Here is a 26,762-nt window from a genome sequence, read left to right as displayed (position 1 = left end):
CCTCTGGGACATCTGGTCATGCTTGACCGGGGCAAAGTCAAAGTTTCAGGCAGACTGAGGTGGAGCACTGCTCGGTTACCCCTTGAGGTAGGCCTCAGTTGATTTTTTACAGACGGACTTAGAAAGTTTTCTGGAGCTTTTTCTGCCAGGGTCCATTGATGATCTTCACCAGGCCGGATTCGATGAGGGTTTGCCTACTTGCCTTCCAGGGAGCTCCCAGTCACACTCTGGAAGTCGAACCTCCGAAGCTTTTCAGCAGGATGAACCAGCAGGTCAAGCCGGCTCGCGATTGAAGGTGGCTGGATTGGCTCCGCGGTTGAGTTGGTCCCCTTATGGAGCTTTTTTCCAAAGTTGCTTCAAACTTCTCCACACTTCAGGAACTACTTCCTGCAGCTCCTCTTAGGGTCTAAAGCATTCAAAACATATTCCATGGATTTGGAAGCTCCAAGATGGTCCTTGAAAGGTTGAGACCACAGTTCCCACAATGCACCTGAACAAAACCCTTACAAATCCCCTGGACACACTCCAAGCTAGAGATTCTTGGTGGTGATGATCCAGGTGAGCTCTGCTAACCTGTAGCTTGCAGGGAGTCCACTCTTATTCCTCTTGAAGCCAAGTACTTCCAAAGGGCTGTAGTTCCAGATAATGCAGCAGGCGCAGTCAGTCAGAAGGCAGGGCCTGATGGTGCAAATCAAGTTTCCAGCTTGGCAAGCCTTCTTCCTCCCTTAGTTCCAAGCAGCAGATCTGAGAAGCTCTGCCCCTCTCCCATATTTATTCAGTGTTCTCTGGGGTCAAGCAGGAGAGCACTCCTGTCCAATGAGGTGCAGGGCAACACCCCGGAGCATCACCACTTCCTCCAAAGTGTGGCATAATCTTCTCCCAGAAAGCACTTTTCCTTCAACCAAAATTCAGAATGGCTGAAAACTCAGCAGAGGAACAAGAACTAGTTAAACCAACCTCCAGTAGGCTAATTCCATAGCTTTCCTCCTCTTACCATCAGCAAGTTCCTGCCTTAAGCCTACCATATCGCTGAGTCAGGGGAGCTGGTGGTTAGTTGGACCTGGCATTCCCAGCTTGTCCCATTCTCCTTTGAAGGTTCATGCTTTACGACCCCCCTCCACCCTGCTCTGGCAATCATGTGTAGCAGAACTCTCTCCAATGTATAGCCTCTCTCTGGGTGAGCCACTTATCATTTCATCAAAGTAGCCTGGCTAATCCTGCTAAATATGACCAGTCAAGGAAGACCACAGGAAGGGTGAATTTTGGCTTACAGACAAGAAAGTCTTATAACTTATTTTCTGTATACAATGGCTTATTGTTGGATTTATCAATACCATTCTCCTAAGTCCTTGAATGATTTTTTTATGAGTTCCTAGCAATATTTGTACATTCATTAACGATTGCAATGTTATCCTGTGGGGGCTAGGCATCTACAATGGAGAACATTTTGGGAAAAGTTGAGGGGTCCTGAGAATGGAAAAATAGTGCATATCCTCACTCCACAGGGCTGATAGCACCAAATTCGATTTTGGGAAGCACTTCACTACAATGGGGAAAGTGAAATGTGCAATTTCTCTATCCCCAGGGCATATAAAACCTACTTTTTTAAGGGTCCTCCTTATAAGTACGTGACCCCTCACCCTACCCCTGGGACACCTAGGGGAGACCATAGGGGTACCTAATATGCCAAATTATTGTAGATTATTACTTTTTAAGTGCCCCTAACACCAAAGTGGAATCTGGGCACAATTTACATATATAAGCAGTGCTGCAACACAGGGTTGCTTTTAAAATGACCTCAGGCACTCAGCAGTGCACACATGCAAGCGCATCAAAGGTTGCTCGCCTCTCAACTGCCATGCCCTATGATATACTAGAGACTTAAATATAGTTTTAATCACCCTGCTCTATAATCTACTAGGAACTTCTAGGGTAGGCTGTGCCAATCGAGGTGTACCCTAACACATAGGGGCCGATTCCGATCCTGTATTTTTTTTCCCGTACGTCCCGTATCCGTATTTATTTCCGTCCGAATCGTACAAGTCACGTCTGACCTGTGAAGTATGATTCGTATGGGAAAACGTACATACGGATCGGCCCGATCTGTACGAATCGTAGCGGGAAAAGTTGTACGAGACAGACCCGGACACTTCTCCGTACGAATCGTAAAAAGACAGTCCGAGCGTACAAGTACGATCCGGACCGGCTTTCCGATTTACGATTCGTACAGAAAATGTCCCGTACACGGGGAATGACTTGTACAAATGCAATGTCGGTGTACGTACCGTACATACGCAATGTTGGTGTACGCACCGTACATAGCAATGGCGGTGTACACCCCGTACATACGCAATGTCGGTGTACGCACCGTACATAGCAATGGCGGTGTACGCATCGTACATACGCAATGTCGGTGTACGCACCTTACCTAGCAATGGCGGTGTACGCACCATACCTAGCAATGGCGGTGTACGCACCGTACATACACAATGCATGGGGGGGGGTGCCTGTACGACTTGTACCCCTGTACCGTGCTGAACCACGGACACTGTAAAACAGCACAAGGAGGGTCTATTCGACTCGCACAACACCACAAAACACGTCTACAGTGCACTAAAAATTGAAATGACTGACCTGGACACATCCAAACAGGCAAACAGAGGGGCAAACTCTCAACCACCCCTTATAACACACCCACCAAAAATTCAAACTGAGGCCCACCCACAAATGGACCAATAAAAAGGGCCCACACACACAAACCATGAGCCTTTGCAACAGACTCACTGCAGCTAGAGAGCAGACACCAACAACTGCACCCATCCACCTTAACATATACACCGTCACAAAACCTCCTTCACACATACCCCCTCTACACATTCACACCCACACCGTCACATTCAGACCCACACACCCACAACCATCCACACCCTCACCCCACACCATGCCCACAGACAAGAATCCAAAGTTCATGAGGGAGGAGCTGGAGATCCTTGTCAATGAAGTCATCAGAGTCGAACCACAGCTGTTTGGAACATTGGTCAGACAGACCAGCATAGCTGAAAAATCACGCCTGTGGCAGAGGATCGTCGATAGGGTGAATGCTGTTGCACCCATCAGAAGGACCAGGAATGAATGCCAAGCCAGGTGGTACGATCTGCGGAGGGCGGTGAAGCGCAAAATGAATGATGAATACGCCCAGAGCAACATCACTGGAGGTGGTGCGCACCACAGACCAGTACATTACCATCCCTGGGATGAGAAGGTGATGGCCCTGCTTCCGACTGTGTGAGTAATGGACTGCAAGGACCTCCAGAGCCTGGTGAGTACACAAACAACTTACGTAACATGGGGGTAATGGCATCCACAACCCAACTACACAAAATGCACGCAACTACCCCCACGCCCTCACCGGCCAGAACCACAGTAAAAAATAACGCTAATGCCACTAATATGTGTATGCCCCATTGAGAAAGCAAGGCCATGCTATGTCCCATGCTACATGAAGCAGCAACCCAAGAATGGATGTCCCGTATGCTGGGAGGGTGGGTGGCACAAAACACATTGTTGAACTCCAAATCAGACACAATTGCCCTCATCCCATATGGCCCAGGTACATACCCATGCACCATGCACAATGCACAGGGATTGGGAAAGTACTGACAAGATAGCTCACACTCGACCTGGGTGTAGACAGCACAAGGCCCTCCTGTGACCAGTGCAAACACAAACACCAAGACAACAAGGTCAGATATCTAGGACAGGAACTCACACTCACTGCCATGGCAGCATGCTCCATGGGGGGACAGCTACATCACCTGGGAGCCCCACTGCCAAATCACACTACACCCACCAGCAGGCCCTGTCACACACACCCCTCACACAAGCAGACACCCCCGGGACAGGCAATGGATTTACACACTGTCACAATGAACATGTAACACAACAACACCAATACATAGCCAAAGAAGCATCCAAGCCAAAAATCTACATGTCAAAGACTCAGGTGAACATATCAATCTGTCCCCCGCAACATACCCATCCACAAGTGAACATTGAGGAGAATGCTAGGCACATACAACTACCTAGAGGAACAGTGCCAACTTGAATGTGTATTATACATGCATGTTGCATGAAACAGCATTAACATTGTCTGTCTCTCACACACAGGGCAACATGATGAATCTACCCCCAACAATGGGGGTGAAGATTCACAGTCCCTGGCCCGGGAGGAACCTGATCCCACCGGCAGCGACGCCTCTCAACATTCCGCGGATGACCTGACCGACCTGGACCCTCCGCAGAACCTGGTTCAGGACCATCTGTGCCAACCACCACCCCCATTCCTGCCACATCCCAGGAGACACCGAGGAGCCCTGCCCGCAGTGAACAACTGAGCCAGTGTGACCAGGAGGGACAAGGAGCGCCGGGCACGCAGGAGGAGGCAGACAACACTGCCATTGCCATCCCTCAGGGGTCCCGTAGACCCGATGTGCCCACAACGGCGGGCCAGGCTCGTGTGGGCAGGGGTGGTGGGAGTGGAGGCAGGCGGAGGCGAGAACCTGACCAGGCTGCTGAAGGGACCGGTATGTCACACATACACAATATCATGGAGGCATACCGGCGTGACACTAGGGAGTTCAGCCAGGTAGTGCTGACCCTCACAGAGATCAAGAACCAGCTGGCCAAGCAACACGCCAGTCAACAAGAACCACAAGGACGGATGGAGGCAAGACTGGCTGAGCTCCTGGTGGTGCAAAGGGACATAAGCCATTCACTCCGAAAATTAGGATTTTCCTTACTTTAGGAGTCCTAAAGTTAGGAGTCCTAACTTTACTACTCATAAACTGAGAAAAATCCTAATTTTAAGACTTTCAGTATTCACAGAAGGCATTTAGGAGTCCTAAAGTTAGGAGTCCTAACCTTACTACTCCTAAACTGAGAAAAATCCTAATTTTAAGACTTTCGGTATTCACAGAAGGCATTTAGGAGTCCTAAAGTTAGAACTCCTAACTTCTGTGAATACCGAAATGAGTAAGTGCCTTCTGTGAAGACAAAAATTAGTAAGTGCCTTCTGTGAATACCAAAATGGTAGTAAGTTTAGGATTTTGTCTTAAGTTAGTTCTGTGAATCGGGCCCATAGATCCCATCTCCCCCTGTGAACTTTGGATTCTATGGTCCCTGCATTGCACCTTTTTCAGTGCACAAATCACGCCCCAGACCTATAATTAAATAATTAATACGTGAAATTTGATGTTGCAGTCATTTAGCATGAGTCCACAACATACGTGTGGGATATGTCAAAGTATGCCTGAGTGTGGAACTAACTCCAGACATCCATATACTTGGATCTGAGTCTGGTCGAGGACACACATGTGTCTCAATGTATCACCAAATACAGACATGGAGCCCAATACTCACCCGTGATGGCCTCAAGCTGCTGAGGGGGGGCTTGCAATACTGCTAAGACAGACCAATTTGGAAGAGTATCATGAAGGTGTAGAGGTCATGGGTCATGTTGATGTGCCCGGGGAGAGAGTCCCAGGTCTGTGTGGCGAGGTGGGAGAACTATCTCCTGCATGCAGTGTTTATGTGGATGTGATGAATGGTGGCCAGGGCAAGATGGGCTGCACGGAGTTGGGCCAACGGTGTGTTGGATGACAAACGTCCAAGGTTTGTTTTGGGTCTGGGGTTGTGGACTGCCTCCTGAGTGGGGTTGAGGAGTCTGGAGGTGATCCTGCAGCAGACAGTTAGCCATTCTAGCTATCTCAGGTGGACAGTGATGTGGCTGGGGCTGGGGATGTTGAAGATGAGGTGTGCGGATGCACCCTGGATGTGGACAACTTCTGCAGTTTTGCTGTTGTTCTACGTAGAGGCCGGTGCTGTAGTTGAGCCGGCTGGTGTCGTTGACCTGGGGGACGGTCTGTCTTGCCTTGTAGTGGATCTATCTGTGGATCATTTGCAGCATGCGGAGGGTGTTGCAGCATGAGGTACAGATGGTGGTGAGTTGCATGGTAATTGTCAGCGATGGGTCCATGATGAACACCAGCTTGCGTGCGTGGCCACTGGGTGCCGGTGCGGTGCCCAGACCAGTGGGACACAAGGAGTTGAGACAGCCGTAAGGGGACAATCCTCAGATGATGACCTCAGTCCTGTCCAAGTCCAGCCTCAGGTGGCTGATGTTCAGCCATTCGTCAATGGATCTCATGCCTTCTTGAAGTTTGGATCTGGCAATGGCTGGCTCTTTGGTGAGTTTGAGGAGCAGCTGGGTGTCAATGGCATACGAGATGATGATGAGGTTGTGTGCGCATGTGATGGTGGAGAGGGGGGTCATGGAGACATTGAAGATCGTCATGCTGAGAGAAGAGCCCTGGGGCATGTGCCACATGACCCCAGTGTACTACATGCCGCAGGGTGGAGGCAGACTCCCTGGGCCTTGCTGGTGAGCTACTTTCTGATTTAATCCTGGGCCCTCCTCTGGATACCATAGTTGGCGATGTGTGAGCTGACAGTGTGGTAGCACATGGTGTACAATGCCGTTGAGAGGTCAACGGGGTGGGCTCACCATTGTTGAGCAGGGCAAAGTTGTTGTTGGTGGTGGCAATGATGACGGTTGCAGTGGTGTGATTACTGTGGAATATGTTATGGTGCCGGTTGCCTGGAGCTGGTTGCGTGGAAGAAATATGTCAGTTGCTTGTTGAGTGTCTTCCGGATGACATTTGCTGGGTAGGGAAGCAGGGTGATGTACCAGGAGATCCTGCGGTACTGCCGTCCGTTGTTTAAGAAGGGCCTGGGTCTCTGCATGCCTCCAGCACCCATGGAATGTGGCCAACTCAAAGGAGACATTCAGGACCCACTGGACGTGGGCTTCAAGGATGGGAAATGATGTGGTTGAGATGTTGTGTGGGAAGGGGCCTGATGGAGAGCCAGAGTGGATGGTGCACATGAGCCAGGTGGTGTACTTGCTGCTGACTGAAGTCCAGAACCTGAGGGGGATTTGTCCTGCGGATAATAGTGCTGTCTGCCTCTGTGTGCCAAGGCTGTTGTGTATGGCCATGAGCTAGCAGTGGTACAAAGCTGCAAGGGATGTGATCTGCCTTGTAAGGGTGGGGTGTCTTGGATGGAGATCTGCTGTCAGTTCACTCACAATGCTGATGAGCTCCTTGATGTTGTGTGTTTTGGTGTCTCAGCACTATCTGAAGGATCTCCACTTGTCCTTGCTGATGATATGGTGATGGCTGTGTGTGGTCTTTTCCAGGCCTGTAAGGTAAATGATGGCTCTTCGTGTTGCAAGGTGTGCACAAGAGTCCGGCTACGTCTGTAGAAGTCCAGTAGGTCTGCCTTGTCCCAGGTGCCTTAACTATTGTTGTGCTTCACAGGAAAGTCCGTCAATGTGGAAAGTTTGTTGGATCAGTTGCTGATCCAGTGCGTGAGGTTTCAGGTTGTTGCGTTGGTGTTGTTTTGAGTGTCCCACACAGCTTGTCTGTGGTGATTTAAATCAAGCATCTTTGGGGGATCGTTAGCAGGGTGTGGGGCAGTGTGTTGCTTGTCGGAGACGTCGATTCAAATGTTGATGGACCAATGATGGATGGTGGTGTGGTTCTCCTCTAGCCAGAAGTTGCTGACCCCCAGCCACATGTAGCCTGTGGAGGTGAGGGCGTGCGTACAGATGTACGTGTTGATGGCTTAGCGCAATTGTGGATGTAGGCCTGGAGATCTGTAGATGAGTGTTACTCTGAGGGTTGCCAGGGAGTCGCTGCAAACCCGGATTTGTGAGTCTGAGGGTGTACTTGTGAATCAATTGCAATTCATCCTCCGGGATTGTTGGTGCCGTCCCTACTGGTGATCTTGTATCCGCCTGAGATGGCAATGAAGAAGTCGTGTGCTGAGGATGCTTATGTCCAGGTTACTGTCATGAAGGTGATGTGTGGCCCTGTTGTGTTGAGGAGGTAACAGAATCCAATGGCGTGCTGGTGGACAGAGCTGGTGTGGAGTAGGAGGCACATGACCTGGTTGTTCTGACAGGGTCTGGTAGGCTGGGCAGCGCTGTTTAGGCAGTTGGAGTTGCACACTCAGCATGCGAAGGTGTCGTGTGTGCGCTTAGGGGTTGCCTAATAGCAGGCGGATGAATGTCTGGAGGACATTGCTTGAAGGTTGGCTGCAGCATGAGCCTGTTGTGTTTGTTGTAACGCTTTTCGCCCTAAGTGGGATGGGTATTCCCAGACGTGGGACCCGTGCTCACTACGCCACTGGAGTCAAGCTATCCTGGCTGATGACGGCTGATAGCCAGAAACCGGTCCTAGGATGCTTGATTCCGGTCCAGGGAAGACATGGCTTGGCAGTTCGGGCTGGACTGTTCCCATGAGGCACAGGGTCAAGACTGATTTGCATATGGCCATGTCTAAACTGGGGTGGTGTAGTGGGCAAAAGAACGATGGATTTAACCCAGATCTCTTGACTGGGGGAGAATGTATGCATTGTCAGCATTCCGTCCATCATTTGTTTGTTGTAACGCTTTTCGCCCTAAGTGGGATGGGTATTCCCAGACGTGGGACCCGTGCTCACTACGCCACTGGAGTCAAGCTATCCTGGCTGATGACGGCTGATAGCCAGAAACCGGTCCTAGGATGCTTGATTCCGGTCCAGGGAAGACATGGCTTGGCAGTTCGGGCTGGACTGTTCCCATGAGGCACAGGGTCAAGACTGATTTGCATATGGCCATGTCTAAACTGGGGTGGTGTAGTGGGCAAAAGAACGATGGATTTAACCCAGATCTCTTGACTGGGGGAGAATGTATGCATTGTCAGCATTCCGTCCATCATTTGTTTGTTGTAACGCTTTTCGCCCTAAGTGGGATGGGTATTCCCAGACGTGGGACCCGTGCTCACTACGCCACTGGAGTCAAGCTATCCTGGCTGATGACGGCTGATAGCCAGAAACCGGTCCTAGGATGCTTGATTCCGGTCCAGGGAAGACATGGCTTGGCAGTTCGGGCTGGACTGTTCCCATGAGGCACAGGGTCAAGACTGATTTGCATATGGCCATGTCTAAACTGGGGTGGTGTAGTGGGCAAAAGAACGATGGATTTAACCCAGATCTCTTGACTGGGGGAGAATGTATGCATTGTCAGCATTCCGTCCATCATTTGTTTGTTGTAACACTTTTCGCCCTAAGTGGGATGGGTATTCCCAGACGTGGGACCCGTGCTCACTACGCCACTGGAGTCAAGCTATCCTGGCTGATGACGGCTGATAGCCAGAAACCGGTCCTAGGATGCTTGATTCCGGTCCAGGGAAGACATGGCTTGGCAGTTCGGGCTGGACTGTTCCCATGAGGCACAGGGTCAAGACTGATTTGCATATGGCCATGTCTAAACTGGGGTGGTGTAGTGGGCAAAAGAACGATGGATTTAACCCAGATCTTTTGACTGGGGGAGAATGTATGCATTGTCAGCATTCCGTCCATCATTTGTTTGTTGTAACGCTTTTCGCCCTAAGTGGGATGGGTATTCCCAGACGTGGGACCCGTGCTCACTACGCCACTGGAGTCAAGCTATCCTGGCTGATGACGGCTGATAGCCAGAAACCGGTCCTAGGATGCTTGATTCCGGTCCAGGGAAGACATGGCTTGGCAGTTCGGGCTGGACTGTTCCCATGAGGCACAGGGTCAAGACTGATTTGCATATGGCCATGTCTAAACTGGGGTGGTGTAGTGGGCAAAAGAACGATGGATTTAACCCAGATCTCTTGACTGGGGGTGAATGTATGCATTGTCAGCATTCCGTCCATCATTTGTTTGTTGTAACGCATGTTGTGTGACGTGGGTCATGCAAAGACCAGAGGCTCGCGCACTGTGCACGTTGCAGGCGCACACGGTCCTGCCTTTGGCACAGCGTTTGCGCAACAGTGGCACAGACAAGCTGCTGGCTGCATCAAGAATGGGTGGAGGGGGGAAGGGAGGAGCATTTTGGAGGCGTGGGGGTTGCAGAATCATGTCACTCGGCAGGGCGGTGCCGCAGGTGAGGCAGCAGCAGGCGGAAGGGGTGAGAAACTAGGCAAAAAGTAGCACACAAAGACAAGGAAGTCAGAAAGGCACAGTGCAACAGGTGTATGTAAAGGAAGGAGTGTCAGGTAACTCATGGGTCACTACGAGAAAATGTATGACCAATCAGCAAAAATGACGGTCACAGGGTCAGGCAACAAAATGCGGAGCTGCGCACAGGAGACACACCATCAGCATGTTACTCCAAACAAAGAAACGGTTCAAATACTGTACCCTGAGGTGCAGGTCACACCTCTCCTGATCAATCTCTCACCTGCCTCCCTATATATTAGGTTCAAAAAGAAAAGCTGTTTAGCTAAAGCAGTGTGCAACCTTACAACCCCCACCGTTTCCCGGGGGTGATCCACTTGATCCAAAACTTTTTAGCCCACTGAAGGTCGCACCACCTTAAAAAGTCCAAATAACAATGTCCATCCAGTGATGTTTATATTTTCAAGTCTTGTTCTTTATTCTTCTTATAATGTAAAAGTTCATAGACAGCCAACGCGTTTCGTTCTTAAGAAAGAACTTCGTCAGGGCTGAAAAAAACATTTTAAAAACACATATGTAATACCAACTACAATAAAAGATTGTAAAATAAGCATAATACAATTGTATTGTGAATCAATCGCAAAGGCCTATTGACAGAAGTTATAGATAGCATCCAGCTAGTCGATTCCACATGTCCAGAATGGTACATTACAATTTATATAGATTCAGTTGCTAGATTGGTAATCCGTTCTATGTCACATGCATATTTCTAATAGGGCAAGTCATATGGGGAGCATCTCATTGTATGATGTTAATAAAACATTTCAAAAGCACTCAATCAAGGTTCATAGTCCAGTTAATTTAAGAACATGGCTTCTTCTGAACACTAAGGTTCCATATCACTCTAAGATCATATTGGAAAAATTGTTATAGATGCACCTACCAATTGTTTCTTTGAAGTGTAGAAAACATTGATTGTGCACTGTATAGGACGGAACCAATTGATTTTCTGGTCCTTATGAGTTTGTTGGGTATGCTGATCCCTCCGTATTATACTTGCTCATCAAGACGAGTGTCACTGGGCTAGTGTGCCTGTAATATAATCACACCATGTCGAGAGGGGTCATAAGCAATCAAGGTATTTTATTCTGACCTCATCCTATTCCCCATCACTGATTATTTCCTTGCCGCATGTAATAAATAAAGCAGCCTCAATTCAAATGGCACTGCATATCTTACTGCCATGGTATTCTCGTCATTATTTAAAACTTCAGCATGTGTTCACGTCCCGTTGTGTGGAGCAACCTTCACAAATACATACACAACCAGGGACTTCATGCTCAATAGGTATTATTAGCCATGAAGAACTGGATGCATGTTGCCGAAGTAGACATACACATATGCTCAATATTTGACAAGTATGCCATAGATAACACATGCAAACTGGCAAGAGAGCTGCAGTGACAGAGATGAGGCACTTTGGATTGTGCTGAACACCTTTATTCCACATACACACACAAAGGGAAATGCATCTATGTGAACAGACTCACAGGTCAGTTGACAGAACATGTGGGACATACGCTGGACCCCCCCCCCCTTCACGACATGGATGATGTCAATCCCAATGAACAGGCAAACAAGTCAAACAAATCCTGCTGCACACGGAGAGGCTGCAATTCCCCATCATAGAGCCTGTTGGTGTGATGTCCCACACTATGTCCACCCGCAGCATCCACAATGTTTCAGAGGCAAGGTTTACACACATTGATGCCTTCATCAGACGCCACACTCCACTACAGATGACAGTCAAGAAGGGTGACTATCATTTCATGGGAGTGATGCTACATGTTATATGCTCCATGGTGAGAAGACATGTATGCATGGTACCACAACATGCACAGAAGCAGGCCCACACATTCCCAACAAATACCACCACCAAAAAGCCTTGCTGCAATCCTTACCCAAACTGACATTTCCATATATCCGTGCATGGAACGCTGATTCAGCACACGTTGCAATCCTCATGAGGAATAGCAGGAGGACAAAGATGACACGAGCAGACAACAGGCGCAAAAACCTGGGAATGACAGACACAAGAAGTCACCTAAAAGGATTCTTGCCGCACACAGGGACATTTACAAAACATGAACAATGTTGGACACATGTAAATTTCAAAGAAAGTCTCTCCGCAAAACTGTGTGGCATGACATCATCACTCGAGTGACACATCAGAACACACATCAAAGTCACTTTGTATTCAGTCAGCTGGACACACACATTGCAACGCATGCCACTCAATGCTACAAGCTTGCACACTCATACCCAGTGACTCACCATTATGAGAAGAAGTTGCGTATGAGCTGACTCCGGATATCATCCTCCTCCTCCTCCTCGTCACTAGCCTCGTGAGCAAGCCCTTGATCCTCCACGGGTGGATGTTCCTGTTCATCCGGATCCAGGATGAGTGGCACTGCCTTCTCAACTGCCATGTTGTGCAGAATGCAGCTCACGAGGAAGATTCGGCAGACCTTCTCCAGGGCATAAGGGAGGGACCCGCCTGTATTGTCCAGGCACCGGAATCGGCTCTTCCGGAGGCCAAACGTCCTCTCAATCACTCGCCTGGTCTGCCAGTGTGCATTGTTGTACCTGTGATCTGCAGCTGTTCTTGGGTTGCGGAGAGGAGTCATTAGCCATGGCATGTTGGGATATCCAGAGTCCCCTACATGGAAACATCATGTAAAAAAGTGGGTCAGGAGATGCCGTAAGAGCCAAAGATACCGCAACACACAGGACAAACAGCGTATACCCACCAACAAGACATGCTCGTTCATTGTGCAGCCGCAGCATCATTTGTGGCACCCTGCTACGCCTCATGATGTAGGCATCGTGTGCTGATCCTGGAAAACGTGCACAGACATGGGAAATCAGCATGTTAGCAAGGCACACCACAAGGGCATTTATCGAGTAGTAATGTTTTCTATTGCGATAGGCTTGTTCCTGTGCCTGTGGTGGTACCAAAGCCACATGTGTACCATCAATGGACCCAATGACATGGGGCATCCCTCCCAGGGCATAGAAATCACCCTTGACATCTGTCAATTCCTCAGGAGTAGGAAATGTGATGAATTCATCAAGGTGCTCCAACATGGCTGTTAAACATCACGCAGGACACGGCTGAAGATTGTCTGTGACATGCCACCAACATTAGCTATGGTGAATTGAAACGTACCTGTGGCAAAAAAATTTAGGGCTGCCATCACCTTCATCTTTGGGGTCAGCGCAGTAGGATACCTGGGTCCCGGTTGGAGGTGTGGTGCCAGCCTGTCGGTCAAGTCCTCAATCAACTGTTGAGTGAATCTGTAACGTCGGATGCAGGCACGTTCCCTCATGGCACCCAAGTCTGGCATTGGTCTTGGGACAGGCGGTGCCCTGCAAGACATTGTTTGTAAGAATGAAGATTGAGAGTCTGCAAATATCAATGTCAATTAACATAGCACATGCTACACTGCTAATACACATCAGGTAACTATGGAGTCGGGTGTGTGCAATACATACAAGACACATATGCCAGCTTGCTGGCACTCCTACAAAAAGCCAGATACACCTGTTGATTGTCAAGTCTAGATGACATGCCCTGAAATGAGTTGGTGGCCAGTCTGAGTGAAGAACCACAGATATCACCGGAGTAACACACAACCACATAGCTGCATAGGAAGGATGTCATCTCATCCACACAGCTGACTGCAAGGCACACGCACAGGTCACAAGGAATGTCAAATGTACATATCAAACACATTGTGATGAAGGGGTACACGTGACAAGAGAAAGACACAGCCATTGAGACAACGCAGACATGTATGCCTGGGAAAATATGATGTCCGATGCACACAGACCCTACAGCGGTGGGAATCCACATGTGGCATGGTGTGCGTAGATGTGTCCCATGCCCATCTCCACACAGACCCATGTTGGATGCACCAACAGCAGATGCAGTTGACAGAACACTGATATCAAGCTCATGGGAACACATGACACACACCTGACATAGTCACAAAGGGGCACGCAGATCGTGACATGTCAATTGATTGAGTGTCCCTGTCCCTGGCATCAGGAGACAGGTGCGGGTGGTGATGACTGTGCCATCCCACTGCTGCTGTGCATGACACAGTTGGACTACAGACACACATGTGGCAAGTGTCAAGGTGATGTGTGCCACATAGTGCCCCATCACACATTACATGTGTACACAGGTCATCACACATCAATTGTGCAACTAGATGAGATGACCTGTGAAATATCACTGGCTGCCACACCTAGGGCCTGCACATAACAGTATGCAATGACAAGTACTTGATGGACATCCTTGTGCGACTCATAGCCCTCCATTCCTGACATGTGTGCGCCTGTATTACCATTGTAAGCATGTGAAATGCGTACCCGTAGGTGTCTAACGCACTGTACTACTAGTGCGTACCCGTACGTGTGAACTAGTGCATACCTGTACGTGTGAACTATGGCGTACCCGAATGTGTGAACTAGTGCGTACCCGTAGGTGTCTAACACACTGTACTACTAGTGCGTACCCGTAGGTGTCTAATGCACTGTACTACTAGTGCGTACCTGTACGTGTGAACTAGTGCGTACCCGTACGTGTGAAGTAGTGCATACCCATAGGTATCTAACGCACTGTACTACTAGTGCGTACCCATAGGTGTGAAGTAGTGCATACCCGTACGTGTGAAGTAGTGCGTACCCATAGGTGTTTAACGCACTGTACTACTAGTGCGTACCCATAGGTGTCTAATGCACTGTACTACTAGTGCATACCCGTACGTGTGAACTAGTGCGTACCCGTACGTGTGAACTAGTGCGTACCCGTACGTGTGAACTAGTGCATACCCGTACATGTCTAACGCACCGTACATCCGCTATCATTGCGTGTGTATGCTTCGTTTCACCATAGTACTTGTGCCATAGGGGTACATGTGAAACGCACCGTACACCCGCTATCATCGCGTGTGTACGCTTTGTTTCACCATAGTATTTGTGCCATAGGGGTACGTGTGAAACGCACCGTACACCCGCTATCATTGCATGTGTAAGTTTCGTTTCACCATTGTACTTGTGCTGTAGGGGTACGTGCGAAATGCACCAACAGCAGATGCAGTTGACAGAACACTGATATCAAGCTCATGGGGACACATGACACACACCTGACATAGTCACAAAGGGGCACGCAGATCGTGACATGTCAATTGATTGAGTGTCCCTGTCCCTGGCATCAGGAGACAGGTGCGGGTGGTGATGACTGTGCCATCCCACTGCTGCTGTGCATGACACAGTTGGACTACAGACACACATGTGGCAAGTGTCAAGGTGATGTGTGCCACATAGTGCCCCATCACACATTACATGTGTACACAGGTCATCACACATCAATTGTGCAACTAGATGAGATGACCTGTGAAATATCACTGGCTGCCACACCTAGGGCCTGCACATAACAGTATGCAATGACAAGTACTTGATGGACATCCTTGTGCGACTCATAGCCCTCCATTCCTGACATGTGTGCGCCTGTATTACCATTGTAAGCATGTGAAATGCGTACCCGTAGGTGTCTAACGCACTGTACTACTAGTGCGTACCCGTACGTGTGAACTAGTGCATACCCGTACGTGTGAACTATGGCGTACCCGAATGTGTGAACTAGTGCGTACCCGTAGGTGTCTAACACACTGTACTACTAGTGCGTACCCGTAGGTGTCTAATGCACTGTACTACTAGTGCGTACCTGTACGTGTGAACTAGTGCGTACCCGTACGTGTGAAGTAGTGCATACCCATAGGTGTCTAACGCACTGTACTACTAGTGCGTACCCATAGGTGTCTAACGCACTGTACTACTAGTGCGTACCAATATGTGTGAAGTAGTGCATACCCGTACGTGTGAAGTAGTGCGTACCCATAGGTGTTTAACGCACTGTACTACTAGTGCGTACCCATAGGTGTCTAATGCACTGTACTACTAGTGCATACCCGTACGTGTGAACTAGTGCGTACCCGTACGTGTGAACTAGTGCGTACCCGTACGTGTGAACTAGTGCATACCCGTACATGTCTAACGCACCGTACACCCGCTATCATTGCATGTGTACGCTTCGTTTCACCATAGTACTTGTGCCGTAGGGGTACGTGTGAAACGCACCGTACACCCGCTATCATCGCGTGTGTACGCTTTGTTTCACCATTGTACTTGTGCCGTAGGGGTACGTGTGAAACGCACCGTACCTGTGTGTGGATTTCAAAATTACATAGGGGACACAAAAGGGACAAGTATTAGGCCCTAAATGCATGCTGGTTGTCATGGAGACATAGTTTTCAGTTGAAAAGTGTCGATCATGTGTCCTGGAACAGTCAGTTGGCCACAAAATACAATGTTGCAAAGTGGTTGTTGACTTGACATGATGCTCAAAATTTGAACGATGCCAATGCTGTCATTGGTGTATGTTTAAAGTCATTGGTGTATGTTTAAAGGGATTGGAGTAATCGTAAGATGCAAATGAGTCTGACCAATCACTATGTACTACTCTAAATGAATGCCCCTCAGCAAGACAGATATAAGGCAGCCAGAACCCATGAGAGGGCACTTGCCTGCACAACTTTCCTGTCGACCAGACTGCTGCTGTCTCAGCTTCCTCTGGACCATGTCACGTACTGTGGAGAGGGCCCAGCCATTCACCCAGGAGGAGAATCAGGCCTTGCTGGACATCCTCCTCCCACAGTACACCAAGCTGTATGGGAGACCAGGGGAGCAGGTGAGTGCTTTGTCCACTAACTTTGCCTATGCACCTGTTGTGTGAGTGTCAATATTGTGTCCAGGTGGGACAGACATGCAATGTTGTTTAGAGTGGGTCCCAGGGGGGGACATGCTGATGTCTCTCATGCAGAGCATGATGTAGTTCCTGTGTGCACTCCTCACTTGCATTGTGCTTACTCAGACTTTCACTGCATAGTGCATGACACTTTCAGCCTGGCAAATCCTTGGTGGCTTTTTTTCCTATTGTCCTGAGGTGATTTAGTTGTCCCCCCGGTGTGACAGGTGACTGTACCCACAGATGTGTATGAGTTGAGTGGCCCTTTTGTGAGAGTGTCCAAATGATATGTACGACCTCATGGACAGTGATGTGTGTGAATGTTCCTTGTCATGTGGGTGAGTGTCTATGTGAAGTGTTGCACCACAGCTGCATGAAGGAGGCAACAGATCAACCCATCGGATGTGACAAGTAAGCCGTGCTGTGTGTCTGACTTGCAGAGCTAGCATGACACCTGTGACACCCCACTGGCAAGTGGCACATGTGCAGAGTGAGGGTTGTATCCGCTGTTGTCAATGACAGGCGAGTGATCTGTGCTTGAGTGTGTCTGTCTAGTATGCTGATGGTGCATCAGTGGAGTGGGACATGTGACTGCTTGGCACGTGCTGCCCTTAAGCCTGCTGTTGCATGTGCTGCACAGTGTGTGGCATGATCAGTGAGTGTGTCGCACCCCTCATGCCAACCTGTTGACTTTCAATGCCATGTAGTGCATTGGGGCTTGCACACAGGCCAATTTCTTAGTGTGTATGATGTAATTCCTGTCTGCATCCTATGCCCTGTGCAACATTTCAATGATGTTCAAATGTGTGTTTCTGGGTCATGGAGCAGGTGTAATTGATGTTGTGTCACTTTGTCATCCTGACAGGTAACTGCCTACGAGAAGGGCGTGATCTGGAAAGACATCTTCAGGGCCGTGAGATCTGAGGGGGAGCGTCGTCGGCAGCTGCCCCAGGTGCACAAGAGGTGGCAGGACATCCGGTGCTGGACCCGGCGGATCTCCCGGGTACAGCTGGGGCTCGACAGTCCGTGCCCCCACGGCGGCCGCTGACGCCTGACCCCCCACATGAAACGTGTCCTGGTGGTGGTATTCCCTGAGCTCGATAGGCAGTTACAGGAGAGACTGCAGCAAGGAGGGGGTAGGTACATGGCTGTTTGTCGTGTTATGTGTCGCCAGCTTTTGGAAGTGCTCTGTAGCCTGGATACACTCCCAGAGTTAATATGTGCAGTGCATTTTCGGTACCCCAATGTCACCTGGTGCTCTTTTTCATCCCTTCCCCTCCTTGACATGTGTCCCCTGGTCTGTGTGTAATCACATTTGCACATGGTCATCTAGGGTGCCAGTAAATCTAAGTGCACATTGCTTTCGGCATCATGTGGGAGGGTGGTCTGTGACTTGTGTTGGTACCTTGCCTGTGCCATGACCTGTTCAATATGTTGGGGGTCCATATTTGTTGTCACTGATGATGATTCTCAACATAGGAGTGCGAGCTTTAAAATGAACACCCTTCCAGCATGCATGACCAATGTTATGGCCTCAGACATGATGTGCATGAGTGGGAGATATGCATATTGCCATGACGGTTGAACATGGTACAGTCAGCTCATTCCAGGACCACGGAGCAGTGTGCCCACTACAGTCCCCTGAGACACCCTGGCCTCCTAATCATGTGTGTCATCCAACACTGTGCACATTCTCTGTGTGTTCAGCATAGGTCTGCCTCTGTGGCATTGTTCCCTGGCCTAGTTAGTATTTTGCAAATGCGTGTTACATGTGTCCACTGGACAGGGAGGCACCATTTTGCTTGTGCACACTCACACTGGGCAGTGACTGTGTGGCTATTCACAACAATCTGTTGATGGTTGTTTGTCACAAATATGTGTTGCCAGCCCCACGAGGTGATGTTGTGTAAATGAAGCTATTTTTCCAGCACAGTTATTGTAACCCTGAATAAGAGGTGTCACTTCTTGATCTGTATCAATCACATTGACTCAGGCATGGGGTGGGGTGTGCGGGAGAGGCATACATGTGCAACCCTGATTTTTCATTGCCAGGTCTGACTTGTGTGTGAGACTTGGCTGTACAAAGAATCACCGTGCAGTGCCCCCGTGATGCTGGCCAGTGCTTAATTTACCTGCTTTGCAGCCTGTGTCAGTTTTTTCAAAACATGATTCCTGCTCATAAATCTTTAGCACCTGTGTGTGGTTCAGATGCAACGCTGTTTGGACTTTGTGTGCTGAGGCGCTCCCCACAGTACAGCTAGGCTTTTTTTCTACCCGATTGCAGGCCCATTAGCTTATGCATTGTCCTGGGTGTGGACATGTGTGCTACTCAAGATGACAGGCAGTAGGTCATATGTGTGGCCAACTGTGTAATCAGGTGACGGATGACCATGTGACAACTGACATAATTCAAGTTGTTACTCTTAAAAAATTGTACCTTGGTACTCACAACAGTTCTTCATGTTTTAAAAGTGGAAATTTGATGATTTGTGTTAAGAACACTGATGTGCCTGCATGAAAAAAGTCTCCCAAGGAAGTGCACACCAAACGACATTTCAACTTTCATGGAACACACTGGCACATTTTCAAAGAACCCACTGTTAGAATTAAATGGTGTTGCAGATTCTCCATATACATGTTCCCACAGTGCTCTTGATTTTGTGAGACTCCTTTGTTGTTGGTGATACAAACTGACGAGTCTCAAGACATCAAGACCCCCGTGGGCCCATGTATATGTACTTTCTGCAACACCATTCATTTCTAACAGTGGCTTCTTAGAAAAGGTGCCAGCTTCTTCAATGACAGTGTAAATGTACTTTTGTGTGCACTGCCTTGTACGACATATTTCATGCAGGCACATGAGTGTTCTTTTCACGAAATGGCGAATTGGCACATTCAAAACATGTAGATTGTGTAAAGTATTGTGAGTCCCAAGGTAGCAACATTTTTTCGTTTTGTGTTCCAAAGTACTTACAGGTCTATGAGTGTGGTGACACCTTGCGTATTGAGGTGTGTCAGTTTACATTGGGTGCACCACTACTGTTTCTTACAGGTTAAACAAGATGTGGCATGACTTCATTGTATTGTTGTGCTCACCGATTCACAGACACTAGCTTCTCAGTGTATTTCTCATTCAAGTTGTGGCCTTTTGTGTTCTTTTTTTCCTGGTGTCCAAGTGGCATAGTGGGTCTACCAACTGGGCAGTACAGGGCTTAAATATGTGCGGAGTTATCTAGCTGTATTGCCTGATATGCACTGTGACCAATTGTTCTTGTGCTCATGTGTCAGATGACTGATGCTTTCTGGTTTCTTCTCCTTGCCCACAGCATCATCATCCGCAACCGAGGGAGACACCTGCATGGACCTGGAGGAGGGACCCTTCAACAGTGCCACCAGTGCTGTGGAGTCAGAAGGAGCCAGTGGCACGGAGGGTGAGAGGAGTCAGTCAGAGGCCCTGTCTGGAGGCGAGAGCAGCTACAACGCTGACTGGTCCGAAGCTGACCTCCCTGAGGAGGCAGAGGCTGCAACACCAACTGGCAGCATCCCCACATCTGTACCCTCCTCCTCCATTACCATCTCCACCCTCCCAGTTGCTCCCGTCCCTTCTGTCCGTGCAGAGTCCCACCATGTCTCCTTCGTCCCAGGCACCGCACCCCCTGCCCCTGTCACCCCTGCTGCCCTCAGTGAAGAGTCTGTGGACATACTGCGGCAGTTGCAGGTTGGGCAGGCATCGGTGCTGACTGTCCTCCATGGACACACTAAACTGCTCACACAGATGGTGTCGTTCATGGAGGGCATGTCAGCAACGATGTCTGACCAACGCAGGTTTCTGCGGTCCATGGACTCTTCCCTGATGGCAGCAGTTTCTCTCCTGCAGCGCTCTGTCCCCCCCCTACCATGGACCCATCCACACTGCCCTCTCCCATGCCTGCCCAACGCACACCCAGACAGTCACGGGCACGCACCCTACCAGACACATCCAGCACACCCCCAAGTAAGGCACAGCGCACACCTCCTGGCACGCACACTCAGGGGCTTGGGACAGACAACATACACGCAGCCACAGTTGCAGTCCACAGTCCTCACAACCCTGTTCCTCCAAAACCACTCCCCTTAGCTTCCCTGCCAAACTCTCACCTAAGGAGTCCTATATGGATGAGCTGGGCCTCGCCCCCACTGAGCCACCACCCCACAAGCGGGCGAGGAAGTCCCCGGGCACGGGAGTTGAGTCCCCCACCATGTCCACCCCCTCCCCCAAGAGCGCTGCACCCCATCCCCCACCCACCACACCCTCCGTTGGCCCTGGGGTATCTTCAGGTGCAGGGGTTAGGATGGAGGCCCTAGCAGCAGTGTGCAGTGCCGTGCTCTCCTCCACCTTTGGCGCTGCCCCATCCCCTGTGGTGGAGACGTCCACCCCTGCACCCACCATACCTCCCCCTCCCCCTCATGTCCCTGCAGTGCCTGGTCTTGCCACAGATGATGCCCCCCCGGTCGACGAACCTTGAGGTTCTTTAGTGCAGGCAAGGTAGGGGTGGACGCGGTCCCCTACGTCCACCCTTGGACTTGAGAAATTGACTGGCCATTGGCCTTTGTACATAGTATCTTTTAAATGTATTTGTTGTTGGTGCTGAATAAAGCCTTTTCTTTTACTTTCAACACTATTGCATTTTAGGTACTTGATGTTGGTGATGAGGCTCCGGGAGTTGGTGTTCTGGTAATGTGTTAGGGTTCAGAGAAATGTTTTTGCATGATGGTCATGAGGTGGACCATGGTATCTGTGTGCCATCACAATGTCTCTGCAAAGAATCATTGGTAGTGTGTGTTCATTTAGTTTGGAGACATTGTCCCAAGGAGCGTTCCTTCCTCTGTGGCACCTGACATCTTCCCTGCAAACAGTTGCACAATTGTTGTGCTGACCTGTGTCCACATTTCCTTTGTTGGTGACGGATCCCTTCAACAATGGCCATGCCTGCTCACTGATGTCTCCTGCTGAATCATCTGTGCCATCCTTGCTAGTCACTGTACTTGTGTTTTGGGTATGTAGGAATGCCTTCAGGGACAAATTGGCCCTTTTCAGCACTATGCATGTGTGTAATCACGGCCTACCACACAAATGGTACTTGTTGTTATGCAGGGTATTTGGGCACCTGACTCACAATTGTGGGCATTGTATCTGGTGGAATTGAACCCTATTCCTTCCAGGAGAGACAACATCTTGGTGGCTGGACCAGCACCTGCACATTCCTAACACTCCTGGGATGTGCGTGGCAGTGTGTGTTCACTTTGGCTATCTTAGTTTTGTATGCAGTTACATGACAATACAGTCTGCTGACATGAAATCAGGGTGTGTATTGTGCTGCATCCGCCATGGGTGTGTATGCATGTGTTATATGTCCTCACACCCACATGTGGTGTGTCATGCAGTGTGTGACAGACATCCATCATCGTGGGAGTGGGACCCTGCTGTCAGTGATGTGTTGTAATAGCACTAAAATCATAGTCCAAAGTTAGGGATGCGTCCATACCACCATGTAGGTGTGGTCATCTGATAATGTTGTACACCCCCCCATATCTCTGTCCACTGCTGGGAGTCCTCTGCACCCACCCTCATAGGTCTGGACACTGCTAGGAGTCATATGCACCCACCCCTCATATCTCTGTCCACTGCTAGGAGTCATATGCACCCACCCCTCATATGTCTGGACACTGCTGGGAGTCATATGCACCCACCCCTCATATTGCAGGCCACTGCTGGTAGTCATATGCACCCACCCCTCATATCTCTGTCCACTGCTAGGAGTCATATGCACCCACCCCTCATATCTCTGTCCACTGCTAGGAGTCATACGCACCCACCCCTCATATCGCTGTCCACTGCTAGGAGTCATATGCACCCACCCCTCATATCTCTGTCCACTGCTAGGAGTCATATGCACCCACCCCTCATATTGCAGGCCACTGCTGGGAGTCATATGCACCCACCCCTCATATCTCTGTCCACTGCTGGGAGTCATATGCACCCACCCCTCATATTTCTGGACACTGCTGGTAGTCATATGCACCCACCCCTCATACATCTGTCCACTGCTGGGAGTCATATGCACCCACCACTCATATCTCTGTCCACTGCTAGGAGTCATATGCACCCACCCCTCATATCTATGTCCACTGCTAGGAGTCATATGCACCCACCCCTCATATGTCTGGACACTGCTAGGAGTCATATGCAACCACCCCTCATATTGCAGGCCACTGCTGGGAGTCATATGCACCCACCCCTCATATCTCTGTCCACTGCTAGGTGTCATATGCACCCACCCCTCATATCTCTGTCCACTGCTAGGAGTCATATGCACCCACCCCTCATATCTCTGTCCACTGCTAGGAGTCATATGCACCCACCCCTCATATTACAGGCCACTGCTGGGGGTCATATGCACCCACCCCTCACATCTCTGTCCACTGCTGGGAGTCATATGCACCCACCCCTCATAGTTCTGGACACTGCTGGTAGTCACATGCACCCACCCCTCATATCTCTGTCCACTGCTGGGAGTCATATGCACCCACCCCTCATATCTCTGTCCACTGCTAGGAGTCATATGCACCCACCCCTCATATCTCTGTCCACTGCTAGGAGTCATATGCACCCACCCCTCATATGGCTGGACACTGCTAGGAGTCATATGCACCCACCCCTCATATTGCAGGCCACTGCTGGGAGTCATATGCACCCACCCTTATATCTCTGTCCACTGCTAGGAGTCATATGCACCCACCTCTCATATCTCTGTCCACTTCTAGGAGTCATATGCACCCACCCCTCATATCTCTGTCCACTGCTAGGAGTCATATGCACCCACCCCTCATATTGCAGGCCACTGCTGGGAATCATATGCACCCATCCCTCATATCTCTGTCCACTGCTAGGAGTCATATGCACCACCCCTCATATTGCAGGCCACTGCTGGGAGTCATATGCACCCACTCCTCATATTGCAGGCCACTGCTGGGAGTCCTCTACACCCACCCACTCACCCCCTTGGAGCAGTACACTGCTGGCCTGGACCTACACACACACCAATATGACTTTAACATGCTGGGCCAGTCCTTTAAGCCCACATTCCTGGCATGTGTACGCCTCGTATCCCAAATGTACTGGTACCATAATGAGGTACGTGTGACACGCACCGTACCCACGCATTCATTGCGTGTGTACGGTCCGTATCACTGTTCTACTGTGCTGTAGGGGTACGTGTGGTACGCACCGTACCCACACATTCATTGCGTGTGTACGGTCCGTATCACTGTTCTAATGGTGCCGTAGGGGTACGTGTGACACGCACCGTACCCACGCAGTCATTGCGTGTGTACGGTCCGTATCACTGTTCTACTGTTCCGTAGGGGTACGTGTGGTACGCACCATACCCACGCATTCATTGCGTGTGTACGGTCCGTATCACTATTCTTATGGTGCCGTAGGGGTACGTGTGACACGCACCGTACCCACGCATTCATTGCGTGTGTACGGTCCGTATCACTGTTCTACTGTGCCGTAGGGGTACATGTGGTACGCACCGTACCCATGCATTCATTGCATGTGTACGGTCCGTATCACTGTTCTAATGGTGCCGTAGGGGTACGTGTGAAATGCACCGTTCCCATGCATTCATTGTGTGTGTACGTCCGTATCACAGCTCTACTGTGCCTTAGGGGTACTTGTGTTATGCACCGTACCCACTCATTCATTGCGTGTGTGCGGTCCGTATCACTGTTCTAATGGTGCCGTAGGGGTACATGTGACACGCACCATACCCACGCATTCATTGCGTGTGTACGGTCCGTATCACAGTTCTAATGGTGCCGTAGGGGAACGTGTGCAACGCACCGTACACGTCCACTTCCGTTGTTGCGGTACGCAGGGGTTGCTGGCCATGCCCACCCAAGTAACCAGACCCTGCTGGTAATGTATGGCCTCCATATTATAGGTTTGGCTAAGGGGTTTGTTTCCTGCCCCTCACCCCCACCCTGGCCCCTGGGTGTTGTTCTCACCTTCTGCGGCGTGTGCGTCAGGTGCGGTGCACCAGGTCGTAGGCCAAGAGGACCGGGATGACACGTACGACGGGGTTCATGGCGTGTACGTCGCGTACCGGGGCTCCGTTGCGTAACGGTTCGCGTCGGACTCTGCTTTTCCTGCTGTGTTTGACTCCCGTAAAAAAAGAGCCGTACGGAGTGACGTAGGGATGAATCGTACTTGCTGGGCCGGAAACAGCTGCCTGAATATGTCTGGACGTCGCGTACAAGCTGTTCCGGATCAGAATCGTAGGTTTTTTTGACCCGTACAGGATTTTTTACGAAACGTACGGAAATAGGCTTTCTGTACGAAACGTACTTCCTAGGTTGTATGGAAAGTTTACTGGGTACGAGTCGTATCGGTATACGCTCCGTACAACGATTCATACAGCCTTTTTACAGGATTGGAATCGGCCCCATAGTGTACCCTAATGCTTGTGTGTGTTTTCAACATACCAGTGGATGTTTTCAACATAGCACTGGCCCTGGGCCTGCCTAGCAGAGCCCAAGGCACTCTCAGAGTCAGAACACCAGCATCCAGGGGTCTCAAATGAGGCAATAATTGGGGGGACACTGCAAACAGGTTCCTTATTTCTAACTGTCTCCCAGGCTGCATGTTGTCAGTCAGCCGAGGCACGCTTCTTCAGCTTTTGTGGCCTGGTAGCTGTAACAGGAAGACAGCCAACTGACTCTTGGAGTCACCTCTTCTGTCTGAGGCTTGGGATTACTTTTCCTCACTTAAAACTGGAATCCTCACCCCCACCCACCTGCGAAAAATTGAACAGGGAACTGTGTAGATGGGCAGAGGGGGAGGATACTGCGACACAGCAAAGGCAGCATGATGGGCGAATTTCTTAGACACAATGAGACACCATCATTTTGCAGCTATAACACACTAAATACACTGATAGACCCCTGTAAACTAGAGCACAGAGCAATATTAGTAGCCAATCTCCCCTGCTGTTCTCAGGTAAAAATTATCACGTTATAAACACACAGGGCATAATTTATGGGGAATTGGCATAGGGCAGCCATACGCCAATGTGAAACATCAGGAATGCTCCAAATTTATGAATTAGGGTGCATTCTTGTCCTTTCCCCCTGCGCTGGTGCACAATTTGCTGCCAGGCGCCAATGAAGGGACCCTTGCACCATGGTACAAGGATGTTTGTGCTGCATGAAGGATTGTGTTTGTGCAGGAAGGACTACCATCCTGCACAAAAACAATCCAGAGAGGCGTTTTCCTCCTTCCACGTGCACTGCAGAAAAAGGCGAGAAGAAATAAAATGATTCTCCTTCTTACGCCTGCTCTGGGGAGGCATAAGGTTTTGGCTCTGCCCCAGGTTTACGTGATTAAGTTAATATGGGGAGGTGTCAAAATCAATGGGTGCTGCATGGGAAAATCCACTGCAACACCCATGGAACGCCTCCCAGGTGCAGATTGAGGCAATGCAGCGATTTGCACTGTGTCTCCTTACTCATGATTTATGAGGCCACTCAAAGCCACGCAGGGTGGCTTTGAGTGGCTTCCTAAATCCTAATGAGAGCCCTACATCATGCATGTACCACTTTAAATAGTGCAAATGTGATGCAGGGCTCTCATAAATAAGCCTTATAGTTTTCCACGTATGTTACTATTATTAGATAAATGACCATGTACCGTAGTGGCACACCTGTTCTTCCTCACACTATTCATAATTTAATTGGCTAATTTGAAAACACATGTTACCTGAATTTCCAACACTGGAGCCCTGCCCAGCAGTACAATCCAGACCTCATCAACCTG

Source organism: Triturus cristatus, chromosome 9, assembly GCF_964204655.1.
Source record: "Triturus cristatus chromosome 9, aTriCri1.1, whole genome shotgun sequence".
In the NCBI taxonomy this organism is placed as follows: domain Eukaryota; kingdom Metazoa; phylum Chordata; class Amphibia; order Caudata; family Salamandridae; genus Triturus; species Triturus cristatus.
This window is presented reverse-complemented; position numbering follows the sequence as displayed.